The sequence below is a fragment of the Puma concolor genome, chromosome D1 (assembly GCF_028749965.1).
Source record: "Puma concolor isolate L17-30 chromosome D1, mPumCon1.1.hap2, whole genome shotgun sequence".
NCBI classification, from domain to species: domain Eukaryota; kingdom Metazoa; phylum Chordata; class Mammalia; order Carnivora; family Felidae; genus Puma; species Puma concolor.
Genome location: NC_141676.1, coordinates 18615950 through 18627989, shown reverse-complemented (window position 1 = coordinate 18627989; position 12040 = coordinate 18615950). Strand labels below are relative to the sequence as shown.

General features: G+C 54.1%; 1 protein-coding gene across 3 annotated transcripts in view; it reads left to right on the top strand.

Moving 5' to 3' along the window:
* The window catches only part of TSPAN18 (tetraspanin 18), a 184641-nt gene that overhangs the window by 14250 nt on the left and 158351 nt on the right, over positions 1-12040 (top strand). Inside the window, exon 1 of one of the 3 annotated variants that reach the window (XM_086677622.1) lies at positions 1195-1774. The exons of the other annotated variants lie outside the window; for them this stretch is intronic. The gene's annotated coding sequence lies outside the window, so the exon portion shown is untranslated. Of the gene's footprint in view, positions 1-1194; positions 1775-12040 lie in introns of those variants that run through there. 3 annotated transcript variants of the gene reach the window in all.

Sequence of the window (12040 nt, the reverse complement as noted above, 5' to 3'; positions counted from 1 at the left end):
GTCAGCATGGAGCCCGATAGTGGGGCTTAGACCCAGGAACTGTGAGATCACGACGCGAGCTGAAAGCAAAACTCAGATGCTTAACCGACAGAGCCACCCAGGTGCCCCTCTTCTGGGTCTTTAAGCCCCGAGCTGTAGCCACCACAAGGAACTCTCTGGCTGGGGCTGGGTCCTCTTGCCTAGTCCTTTCCTCTCCCCAGCTCCTCCCTAGGCTCAGGACCCCTCTGTCCGTCCTTCTGGGCACACAGGGTTTCTGCTCTCCTGGCCACACCCAGAGGACCCCTAACCCCTGGTACAGGTGACTCAGGTGTGGTCCCCCTCCACCAGAGAGTGGGGAAGGAAACAGCCTCTCCAGCGCCCAGCTCATCCTCCTTTCCTGCCATCAAACCCTCTCGGAGGCCCTTTCTTGCTGACCCTGGACATCCTGCCCTCACACTCCTAAGGCTACCTAATTCCCAGGAACCGACTCAGGCACTGATCCAGAGATGCTCCTTCGAAGACACTATTCTTATGAGAGCCTCCTGTAGGGAAGACAGGTCATCTTCTTAGCCCACATCTGTCTTCTTTGTCCCTCCTGTCAGTTAGCAGGAGGCTACGAACAGAAGCAGCCCCCCCCACCACCACCACCACCATGGGTTCCGCAGGGCCTGTACCTGTGCCTTACGGCATCGCGGAGGACTGGATGACTGTACCTTTGGGCTGAGGAGAAACAGGATTGGGGCCAGGCCTGTCCCCACCAGTTCGGTGGGTAATGGGAAGAGAGCCACGTGGAGCAATGTTTAGAGCTGGGGGCCTGGGGGCCTGGGGTCCAGCCCACCCTGGGTGGATCCTGGCCCTGCCACTTTCTGGTTTGTGAAGAACCAGGCGGGGCGAGCCCGATTCTTCCTTTTCCTTCCGTGGACCCGGAATAATAGCGGTGAGGTTGGCGGAAGGCGGAAGGAGCCCAGCGGACATGCGCAGTGCCGAGCAGAGCGCGGGACACGCCTCCCCGCGAGCATGTGCTTGCCGCCCGCCGGCAGCGAGTCCCCGGGAGTTTGGGAAGCGGTGAGCCAGACCGCCAAGGAAGGTGTTGGCCGAAGCTAGGGGGTGTCCGGCACGGCATCCATTTCTGGAGTCCCACCTTCACTTCCCGGACGCGGACGGGGTGCCGGCCTCTGCCGCCCCCGCCCCCCAACCCCCCAATCTCCATAGAAGGTAAAGACTAGAGGTGCAGACAGAGCTGTTCCCGAGGAAGTACTGTGTTGACACAAGCTGCGGACCCAGTTTCAGGCACATTTTGCTAAAAATGGCCTCAAAGGACAGATTTGCAGATGTTAAGGAACGTTTTAGTATTTTTTAGCCCCCACCCCCTGGCCCTTTGTTTTGAATTTTCGCGTGAGTGTTGGGGAAAGAACAGGAAGGAGCCACGTGGCCTAGTTGAGGGGAGAAAATGAGATTGCTTGGTTCTCATTTGCAGCCAAAGGCACTGTGAGTTCTTCTGCAAATGTTAATAAAGACGAAAGCAGTCAGACAAGGGAGGCCTCCTGGGCTGCGGGAAACACCGCCGCGCGGTAGCCCCTCCCTGGGTTTGTGTATTACCGCTTCGGAAAAGGGCAACTCTCGGCGAGGTCAGATCACCAGTCTCAGCAGCATTGGGGAAAATCTCTTTCTTATAGCCCAGGGACCAGCAGGAGAACAACGCCTGGCCTGCTCTTGGCCGAGGCTCTTGTCTGCGTGCTGAGATCCCTGCCGGCAGCCAGTCTGGGCACTGTCCCCACCGTTTACTGCTTAGCAGGTAAGAGCTGAAAGAGGTGACCGTCGTGCGTTTCTGCCTTTTCTGGTGGTTCCTACTTGTTTGGGAAAGGTCCCCTGGAGTAGAGAGAAAGAGCCCCACCCCCCAAGTTAGAAATGGGGAGGTGGTTCAAGTTCTAGCTTTGGCGCAGGCTCGCTGTGTGACCTCGGGCAAGGCACTAGCCCTCTCTGGGCTCGTCTGCCGTCTCTCAAACCCAGGGCGAGAACCAAAACCAAGCAAAACCACACTGGCCCAGAGACAAATTATTTTCACGGGTGGCTTAGCAGGGTTAGTGTGGGAATCAGATTCAAACAAGCCAAAGAATGAGGCCAGGGCTTTTGGGCTTGGGCTTTTCTGTTTCCCTAGAACCATCCTGAGTTGCAGGAAGGCTGAGCCACTTAAAGCAGCAAGGGTTCCCGAGGCCAGCCCTGAGTAGCAGGAGCGACATGATGTGTGGTCCCCGGATAGCAAAAAATTGTCATCCCAGATCCCAACTCTGACTGACTGGTGGGACCCGCTTGAGCCCTGTAGAAGGGTGGGGCTGGAAGGAGTGCCAGGATCCATTCTTGTCGGCTGTGATTGGAAACAGGCGGAATGCTGGCACACGGGGAGGTTTGGAGAACCCTGGGGGGCAGGAGAGAGCCTAGGAATCGGGGAACCTGGGCGCCCTGCTATCCTTAGCTTTGTTGCTGTGTGACCCAAGCCGCTGGTTCTCAGTTGGGCTAGATTTTAAAATAATTATTCCTGCGTGTGTCCGTGCTCAGCAAGTTGGGGTGGTACAGGGAGGCTGGACTAGTCCAGTCACCCGGCGTGTGTATTTTGAAGAGGCTGCTGACGGGACTTTAATGTGACTTCGTCCTGGTAGAGGAGGTCTCACTGATGGACAGCCGCGGACACACTCTTTAGGCCTCGTGTCACCCCTCAGTGTAGGGGGGTATTAGAATTTGCCCCCACTCTTACATTAATTTGTGAGGTGTCAGGATGCTGTGAAGGAGGATGGCCTGGCCAGTGGCTACAGTGAGCAAAGCACACAGACCAAAGGTGCAAAACAGTGGCCCTGTAGACCACAACTGAGCTGCGGGTGTGTTTTGCGTAAGGTGAACAATGTCTAAAACGCAGAATGGACCCAACATTGACATATTGGGAGGGGCGCCTGGATGGCTCAGTCGGTTGAGCATCTGACCCCGGCTCAGGTTCATGATCTCACTGTTCATGAGTTCGAGCCCCGCGTGGGGTCCTGTGCTGACAGCTCCGAGCCTGGAGCCTGCCTCGGATTCTGTGTCTCCCCCTCTCTCTCTCTCTCTGCCCCTCCCACCCACGCTCTGTTTCTCTCTCTCTCTCTCTCTCTCTCTCTCTCTCAAAAATAAACAGTTTTAAAAATTAAAAAAAAAAGACATATTGGGAAACGTAACCAAAGTTGAGTAGACACAGACTGTGTGACCCAACAATGCCACCCTTAGGCATCTATCCCATAGCAGTGCATATGAATGCTCCCCAAAGGTCGTGTATGAGAATGTTCACGACGTCCCCGTCCATGGCAGGCAATTCCCGGAAACATCCAGATGTCTACAGAAAGAATGAATATAGGCCCCCGGTGGAGTACGATGCAGCAGAAAATGGTCTCCTGCTGCTGACAGTCACTTGGAAGAATCTCAGAATCCCGGCGTGGAGGAAAAGACACCAGATGTGAAAGAGTCTACACGGCGCAGTTCTGTTTATATGAGGTTCAAGGTTGGCCAAGCGAAGCCCGTGGCGTTAGAAGGCACAATAGTGATGACCTTCGGGCAGCAGTTGGGGAGTGCCTGGAAGGGCACGAGGGCTTCTGGGTGCTTGTTGGTTTGTTCCCTTATTCTGGTTGGTACTCTTGTAGGTATGTGTAGTTTGTAGACGTTTATCGAGCTCTTTGCTTCAGATGGTGTGTACTTTTCTGTGTAGATGTTACATTGCAGTTTTATTTATGTCTTAAATATTTCTGCGCGCGTGTGTGCGCGAGTGGGGGAGGGGCAGAGAGAGAATCCCAAGCAGGCTCCGCGCTGTCAGCACGGAGCCCGATGTGGGGCTCAAACTCACGAACGGTGACATTAAGACCTGAGCCGAAGAGTCGGACGCTTAACCTACGGAGCCACCCCGGCGCCCCTCTGTTTCATTTTTGAGAATTCCGTTAACGCAACAGAAAACATGAGGATTCTAACGAGTTGAAGGAAGTACTGAGAGGTGGAGCATACAAGTCTAGGTTCTGCTTTCCTTGACGAGGGGGACTCTCGGAGAGTCTGCGCCCCTAGCTAGCAAGAGCGGGCTGCGGCGAGCAGGGTTTTGGCTGGGATTTGCATTTGGAACCCATGAGAAAATGCTGCCCTCTGGGCCTCCCAACCCCCCTCAGAGAGAAGAGCTTTGCAAGTGATGGGTGAGTTAGAAGGACCTGGTCGTGCTGGCATGCAATTCTGACTGTGTCTAAATTTACCATCTTGGTGACTTTTGGCTGTTACTTAGTCTCTCTGGGCCTCAATTTACCCCTTGGTAAAGCGGGAAGAGTAACACCCGCGTCTAAGGAATGTTCTGAGGTTAGGACAAGCGCATGGTTAGAGAATGCACGGCCCGCCTGGTGGCCACGGATGCTTACAGAGCCACATCTGTCCACGGCCCCAGCTGGCCTGGGGCCGTCCCCTCCTGCTGCTGGGAGGGGGGGCTTGGTGGACTCCAGGTGTGGCCACGGCGTTCCCTTTGCAGATGTTGGGCTGGGAGATGGGAAGATGGGAGATGGGCCGTTCTCTGGGGCCTTGGCATTGTCCTCCTGCCTGGCCCAGCGCCGTGCACCAGCTCCCCACTTGCTTGGAAGGGCAGGGCCTTCCTCCGGCCGGTCAGGGCCAGGCGCGCAGCGAGGTGCTGATCGCAGCAAATACTGCTGGGCGCTCTGGGACAGGCGGGCAACTGCTTTGCCTTGTGGGGCAGCTGGCGCCCAGAACATTCCGTCTTCGCTCGTTGCTCCTTCCTCGTCTGTCCGCCCGCGGCAGCCAGGGCAGCCCTTCCTCAGGGGCATGGGTCTCCCGGACTCTGCCGCCTCCCAGAAATCACCCGGGCAGCGGGGTGTGGGGACCAAGGGACTTGCGCTGTCCTGGCTTCAGGAGCCCTGTCTGGAAACTGGGCGTTAACCCTACCTGGCTCATCCCTAGGTTCGAGGATCCTAGCTATCCGGTTGGGCGTATTACCGGCGCTGCTTTTCTGGCCATGAGAAACCACCAAGTGGGCCATTTGGAGTTGACTTTAGTGTAAAGGATGTGGTTTGAAACGGCCTCATTGTCTCAGAACAGTCTGTTTTGATTTATTCGACTGTGGGAATTTGAAAATGGCCCAAATGTTTTCCCTCTTGTTCGCTCTCTCCAGCACGCCGATTTCCTCTTGCACACCCCCTCTCGCATCCCTCTCGCTCACTCAGCCTCGCGCACGCTTGTTCACGCTCTTCTCACAGCGACTTGAAGTGTCGGCGGGACTTCAGGTGGCCCAGAGGTTTCCCCCCCGGCCTCAGGGGCTCATGCTTTCTCAACTGTGTGCACTTGTACTCACACCCAGACTCCCCTGCCTCTGTGCCCCTCTCCGGCTCTCTCGCTCCCCCTCCCCCTGCACCCGCACCCCTGAGTGTCAGCAGAGCCATGAGGTCGGGAGACCTGGTTCTCACCCTGCCTGCCTCTTTTACCAACCGGCTCCGTGGCTGTGCGACAGGGGCCAAGTCGCTCAGCCTCTCTGGGCCTCGGTTTCCTGCCTCCCAGCAGAGGCAAGGCTACCGGTTTACTCTTAGAGAGATCATCATTTTTTAATGCCGTATTTCAGATGCTCTGAGATAAGGCTCTTTCCACATCTTCACTTCCCTGACTGTGCAGTTGAATGGATTCAGTCTCATTACCCAGACTGCGTGCTGACCTGAAATTACTTTGTAGCCTTTTCCTGGTACTGAAGAGACATCATTTTATTTTGAACTAGGAATTAACACAAGGTCAGGAGAAAATAGAAAGTTCAAGAGGATGATTCACTCTTGACTTAAGGGAGACATCATGTCGTGGCATCTCACTTGGACTTGTTCCTCTTAATTCTCCCAGATGTCCCCCCCGCAGAGGTGACTGAGGAAATGGGGGCAGTGGTTAGTTTGATGCTGCTAATGGGGGAGGGGTGGTGGGATCAGGACAGAGACCCTGTGTTTCCCGCTCGGAATCCACCCAGAGGATCCACTTTCAGGGGCGCCTGGTGGCTCATTTGGTTAAGCGTCCGACTCTCGATCTCAGCTCAGGTCTTGATCTCAGGGTGGTGAGCTCTGTGCTGGGCATGAAGCCTACTTAAAGGAAAAAAAAAAAAGAAAAGGGTCCATTTCATTCTGTGTCCTCTTCTGTCCCTGCCCCGGCTTCTATCGACAGAGAGCTAGAATTCATTGAGAACATACCACATACACACACTGTCCTACTGCACCCCTTGCAACAGCCCTGCAGGTCAAGTGTGAATGCCATGCCCGTTTTAGGGGCGCGACGAGCGGGGTGTCACAGGGTGTATGGGTGGCAGAGCAGGGTCTTGCACTCGAGCGAAGCTTTGACCACCAAGCCATGCTGTCCCGAGTGGCCTAACGGCAGAGTGGGCAGACGAGACTTCAGGAGGGAGTCTGAGTTTTAATCCTGCTTTGCCACCAACGCCTTGTTTGTACGTTAGTCGAGTCCCTTTACCCTCTCTGGGCCCCAGTCACCCATTCTAAAATGGATGCGAGGGACCAGTTGGTCCCCGGGTCCCCTTCCATTCTGTGGCTTTCTAAGTGATTAAGAGGCAGGGTGCTGTGGTTGAATCCTGCCTTAGGAGCCTGTGGGCCTGGACATGTTACCCAACTTCTCCGATGCTCAGGGTTCTCCCATGCAAAGTGGAGAGAAGATCAACCCCTATTGCATGAGGTTGCTATGGGGACTGAGCGAACAAAAGTACCTGGGACAATGCAAGCGCCCCTCTTCAGGCCCTGCCAGTTCTTATGGTGGTTTTAGGATCTGTCTTGGCAGACCCTTTGGCTAGGGATGGGGGCTCGTTGCCTGGCACAGAGGGTCCCCCGTTACAAAATTGGAGGCATTCTATCCCCAAGTGATGTTGCACATAGGTTGCCATGATGCCTTTACGTTAAAAAAAAAAAAAAAAAAAAAAAATTGGCTACCAGTATGGCTTGTACTTCCTTTCTTCTTTTAATGTTTACTTATTTTTGAGAGAGAGACAGAGCATGAGTGGGGGAGGGGCAGAGAGAGAGGAAGACACAGAATCAACGCGGGGCTGGAACTCACGAACCCTGAGATCATGACCTGAGCCGAAGTCGGATGCTTCACCAACTGAGCCACCCAGGCGCCCCTGCCTTGGGGTTCTTAACCAAGGTACCATCTTGGGCACTATAGATACTAAAGTGAAAAGGACCTGGGATGATTTAGTCTAGTGGCATTCAACTTGTAGCCGTAGAACTCAAAGAAAGTTCCACACGGAGCCTGCAAGAAATCACTCAGCATGGAACGGCCCTGTTGGAGGAGTCATAGGGGCTGTGCCATCCTCCCCAAGTTCTCTCTCCACGTTGGCAGCTTCTGATGCCCTGGGAAACCCATTTTGAGAATCACAGGCCATTGGGTGATAGATAATGAAACCGTAGAGCCTGAAAGGGATAGTAACTCATCCAGGAATCAGAAGTAACCACGTCTGCTAAAATTACTTTCGTTAGCAGAATCATTTTCTGTCTTTGTAAGAGCTCGCCTGTGTTTCTTTTGCTCATTGATCTTAATTAATCACCTAGAGACGTGTCTTTCAATATTGACACTTATTTAGCAGCTGACATTTCTGAATTATCCTCTCTCCTACCTTCCTCACAGCCATGGGTAAAGGCTGGATAGATATTTACTGTTAAATCAAGGAAAATGGGGCTTTTTATTTGGAAGCTTTGCAAACACAGTATTTACCCAAATAATCCTGCCTGAATTTGCAGGTGTTTGGACACCTAGGGAAACGATTTGACCTAAACAAACAAACTAACAAATTGTGACCATTCCGTGTCCACAGATGTGGTGGTTTTGGGGGTCTCTCAAGGGCCCTATTTAAATCTGTCCCCACTCCCTGCATTCTGCCTTTTGCAGCGCCCCCACCCCAGTTTGGTTTTCGGAGATCACATGGTGTTCCTCCCTCAAAACCTAATTTCCACACAGGCTTAGTCGGCAGTGACCTGCCACATGAAGAGCTTTAGTGAGAATCAGTAGGCGCGGGTCCCTGGTGTGGCTTCACGCCCACGGCATGTAAAACACCCCGGCGGCGAAAGCAAGACCTACGCTGGCCAAACATCTGGGGCATCAGAGCACAATGGGTCTCCCTGCCCCTTTTAAAGGCGATGTGATGTGGCCCAGGGAGGCTTGGTGACTTGCCCAAGGTCACGCGGTGACTTGGAGGCAGCACCCACGGCCTCCAGGTCTCCTAGAGGTCCTTTTCTACACAATGAACCCTGTCTTTGCTGAAGCGTGGCTGCCCTTCTGCCCTTCGCTTTATGATCTAGGTAACGAAGCTGTTCTGCAGCAACTGTGTGGGTGAAGAGAGCGATGGAGGGAACTGTTAATTAGCGGCTGTTAGAGCACAGAAACCGGTTTCACTGGAGGCCATGCTGTAGGGCAGGTTGAGAGGTGAGGGCTTTCATTTGCCCCGCCCCCAGTGTGCCCCTTCCCAAGACGATGGGAGGCCCAAGACCGGAGAAGACCGGTTCCCAGCCTGCAAGTGTGGGAGAGACACATGCGAATTCAATTCGAGGCTGGAGAGGCCTGCGCCCGGCTTCCCAGCACACTGCGAGCCCTGGGAGGGGGTGGGAGCACCGTCTTCTCCACGCCTGACCTCGACGGCCCGGCAGATGTGTTTATTCCTTCCTCTTCCCCTTGGGAGGCAGAGGTCTGGCAGGGTGGTTACACAGGCGGCCTCCGGGGCCTCGCTGCCTGGGGTTTAGATTGGCTCTTACTGCCTGTACCTGTGACCTGAGGCTAACTTCCTGTGTATCCATTTCCTCACATCTGTAGAATGGGGTCATAGTACCTTTCTCATAAGGCAGTGGGGAGGCCTTAGTGAGATAATCCACATAAAGCGCCTTAGGGCAAACGCTGTGCACCAGCTCCTGCTAGAGGAATCACAGACCGGTGGGTGTTTCTGCATTTTAAAAGTAACATCACTTTTTTTCTGATTATGGAACTCACTCGCGTACATATGCCAACGACCAAAAGATACCCATTGGTAAGATTTTGCTATATTTCTTTCCCGTTTTTTCCCTGTGCAGTGTGTGTGTGTGTGTGTGTTTAATTGGGTATGTACCATCAAAGTATAATTTTCTAAAATTCAGAAATCCTATGAGATCTCCTACAAATCTACAATAAAAATCATAACCTTTGGGGTTATCTTCTCTATCAGACCGAAAAAAAAAATCTAATCTATTACAAGTTCTCACACCGCTTTACATGAGTCAAGGTTACATTTCTCTACAATCCTCTAGGTCATTAAAGAATCCTTGGTGGGCCTACTAATCAATGCTTGAACAAAGACCCTCCTCTCCTCGCCTGGTTTCCAAGTTGGGGGTCATTTAGGTTAACAACATCTGTATGCTCTCTTGGACCACACTCTGGAAAACTGTGCATCTTGCCTTCTGCATAATAGTACCGCATATCTATTTTCAGAAGGAAGTTTTGAGGAAGGACCAGGAATGCCCCAGATTTGCCACCTCCTCAGGGCAGGTGCCAGGGCAGCTGGACTGGTCTCCCTGCACATTTTCTTGGATTTGTCAATTTCTCCCCGCCCACCCTCTCTCCTGAACTTCTTGAGATCAGGGATTTGCTGAGTTTCCTGTCTTCCTGATCCTTCTCCTCTAAGCACCTACTCTGTGGCACATTCTTCCGGGATGGGTGGTAAGAGGCCTGGCCTTTGTCAGTGGCGAGAGAGACTCATGTGCTGTTAGGAGTAAGCGGGACTTCTCTCCCGGGCTCGGCCGGAAGGACTCCACGCCTAAGCCGTGTCAGATCTTTTTCTCTGCCCTTATCGCCGATTCTGTGGAATCATTGTGTTTAGGGGGCTTTCCACGTTCAGTCTAGAAAACCGTCTTGTGTCTTCACTGTAGGACTGACTGACTTCCTAACTTTCTTCCCTAATCAAAAGGGGTAAAGAGTTCTGGGCCACCTCAAGCTGGGGAGGGAGAGGCCTGACCCGGATTAATTTCCACGCTATGAATTTTAAACCACTCTTGTTCCATGTGTTGGGGAAACCCATCAAAATGCTAATGGCTCTGTGGTCTTACCTCCCGCAGACACTTTTTCTGCATTAGAATGTATTTACATGGACTTGAGTCGGGGAGAATTACAGAGACGTGAGATGCCCTTTTCCCCAGATCCCACCGCAACCCAGTGGACTATAAAGTCTGAATTACGAGGCCCGGAGCCCCCGTGTTTCTCGGAGGAAAGCGGCTGCTGGTTGTGGGGCTGGCCCCTTCCCTCAGCTCCAGTTATGAGTTCTTAGCTTTTGGCTTCCTTACTAGCTGCAGGGTGGCCAGTTTGGAAACATCTCGATTACCGTCGTGTGGCTTTTTAAAACTGCTTCTCTCCGGGGCGGCATATCCTCGGACAGGCACTCCTGTGTGTGTGAGACCACACCGTGGACCCATGTCGAGTTCAAGGTCTGGAACATGTTGAGACACCATTCATAGCAAAGTCAACTTCAGCGCCAAGACGGCATCTGCTATTCTTGGGCCACGTACTAGAAGCACTGGGCTGTTTTGGAAATCTTTGAAAGCCCAGGTATCTTTGGCCTGAGAACGTCTCAGATGCGTCCTCGGGAGGACAGACCCCGTGGGGACAGCCCAGCGCAGGCTGGCCTCAGCCAGGGGGCTCCGGGGACTTTGGCTGCAAACAAAATCGTGGGCTCTCGTCTCCCCTTGGCCGGGTTCAGCTCTGTAGACAAACGGCTGGACCTCCCTGAGCATCATCTCCTTCCTTAGCTAGTGAGGAGGACACGAGCCGCTTGGTGGGAGAGTTATAAAGTTCACATCTTTCATTTCTCATTCATGCAGATGGCACAGTGGAACCGAGGCAGGCAGGCCGGGCTCCATCATCAGAGATGGGTCCCTTGAACCACTAGGTTCCTCCTCCGGGTCCCTTTGGCACCCAAATGGCCAGGTCCAGGATGCTGGGCGCTTGCCGGGAGGGTCTGTGGGGACCCCCTCGTGAGAACGGGTGAGCCTCACTTGGCAGACATTGTCGAGAGAATCGCTTACGCCTTCTGTTTTCCCGTCTCTGAACAATGCACCCATGTTCAGCCACATCAAGCCGCTGTGGCTCAGGCTCACTTTTCCCCATCTGAGAAATGGGAAGAGCGTAGGAGGAAGAGCGAAAATCAAAAGGAAAGAGAGCTGCGGTGGATGGACAGCTCTGGTCTTGCCTCCTTCCGGTGAAAAGAAGATGCTCCCTGACAGGACGAAGGGGTTCGCAAGTGCAAGGCTGTGGCCACTGGGGACAAGGGGTCTCAGGCTCCCGGAGGCCCCACATTCTTCATGCGCAGCTGAGCATCACAGAGGTGTCTGTCTCCCGCAGGTGCTCCTGGGGAGGGCACCGGAGACCCTGGTTGGCCCGTGCCGTCCGTCTTCAGGAACCCCCAGACCTGATGGGGACGTGGAGACAGAGGAGCCGGTTACTAGGGATGGTTGCACAGAGAATAAGCGGCTCAATGTGTTAATTTACGGGGTTGCACATGCCCTCCTCCCTGGTCCTACCACCGTCCCCAAGCCACCCAGAGCTAACGGGCTCCGATTGGGAGTCCCTCGCCCACCGGGCAGGCCCCCCAGAGACCCTCGCCAGCGGTGCCGGGGTCTACCGCTCTATGCCCAGTTTCACGCAAGATGGGGGCCCCCCCGCTCCCCAAGAAAAAAAAATCCCAATCTTTCTGAGGATGTCAGGGCTTGCCTCAGCCCCACTGTGACCCTGGGGCACAATTAGCAGGCCCATTCTGGGTCTCATTATGGGAACAGAGGGTGGTGGGGCCCAATGACAGGGCTGGTGGCACAGAGAAGCGGAAGCGCCCTCCCTCCCCCACGCTCTCCCTCCCCCACTCTCCCAGGGAGACGGGGGCAGGTGGGGAGGAGGTAGAGACCTAAGCTAAAGCGGGCAGGGCAGCTTCGTTAAGGGCTGTGGGCGGGTGGATCCTGGAGTCACAGGACCCAGCGGGAACTCATCCTGAACATGTCTTGGCTCCTCTCCCTCTCCCCCA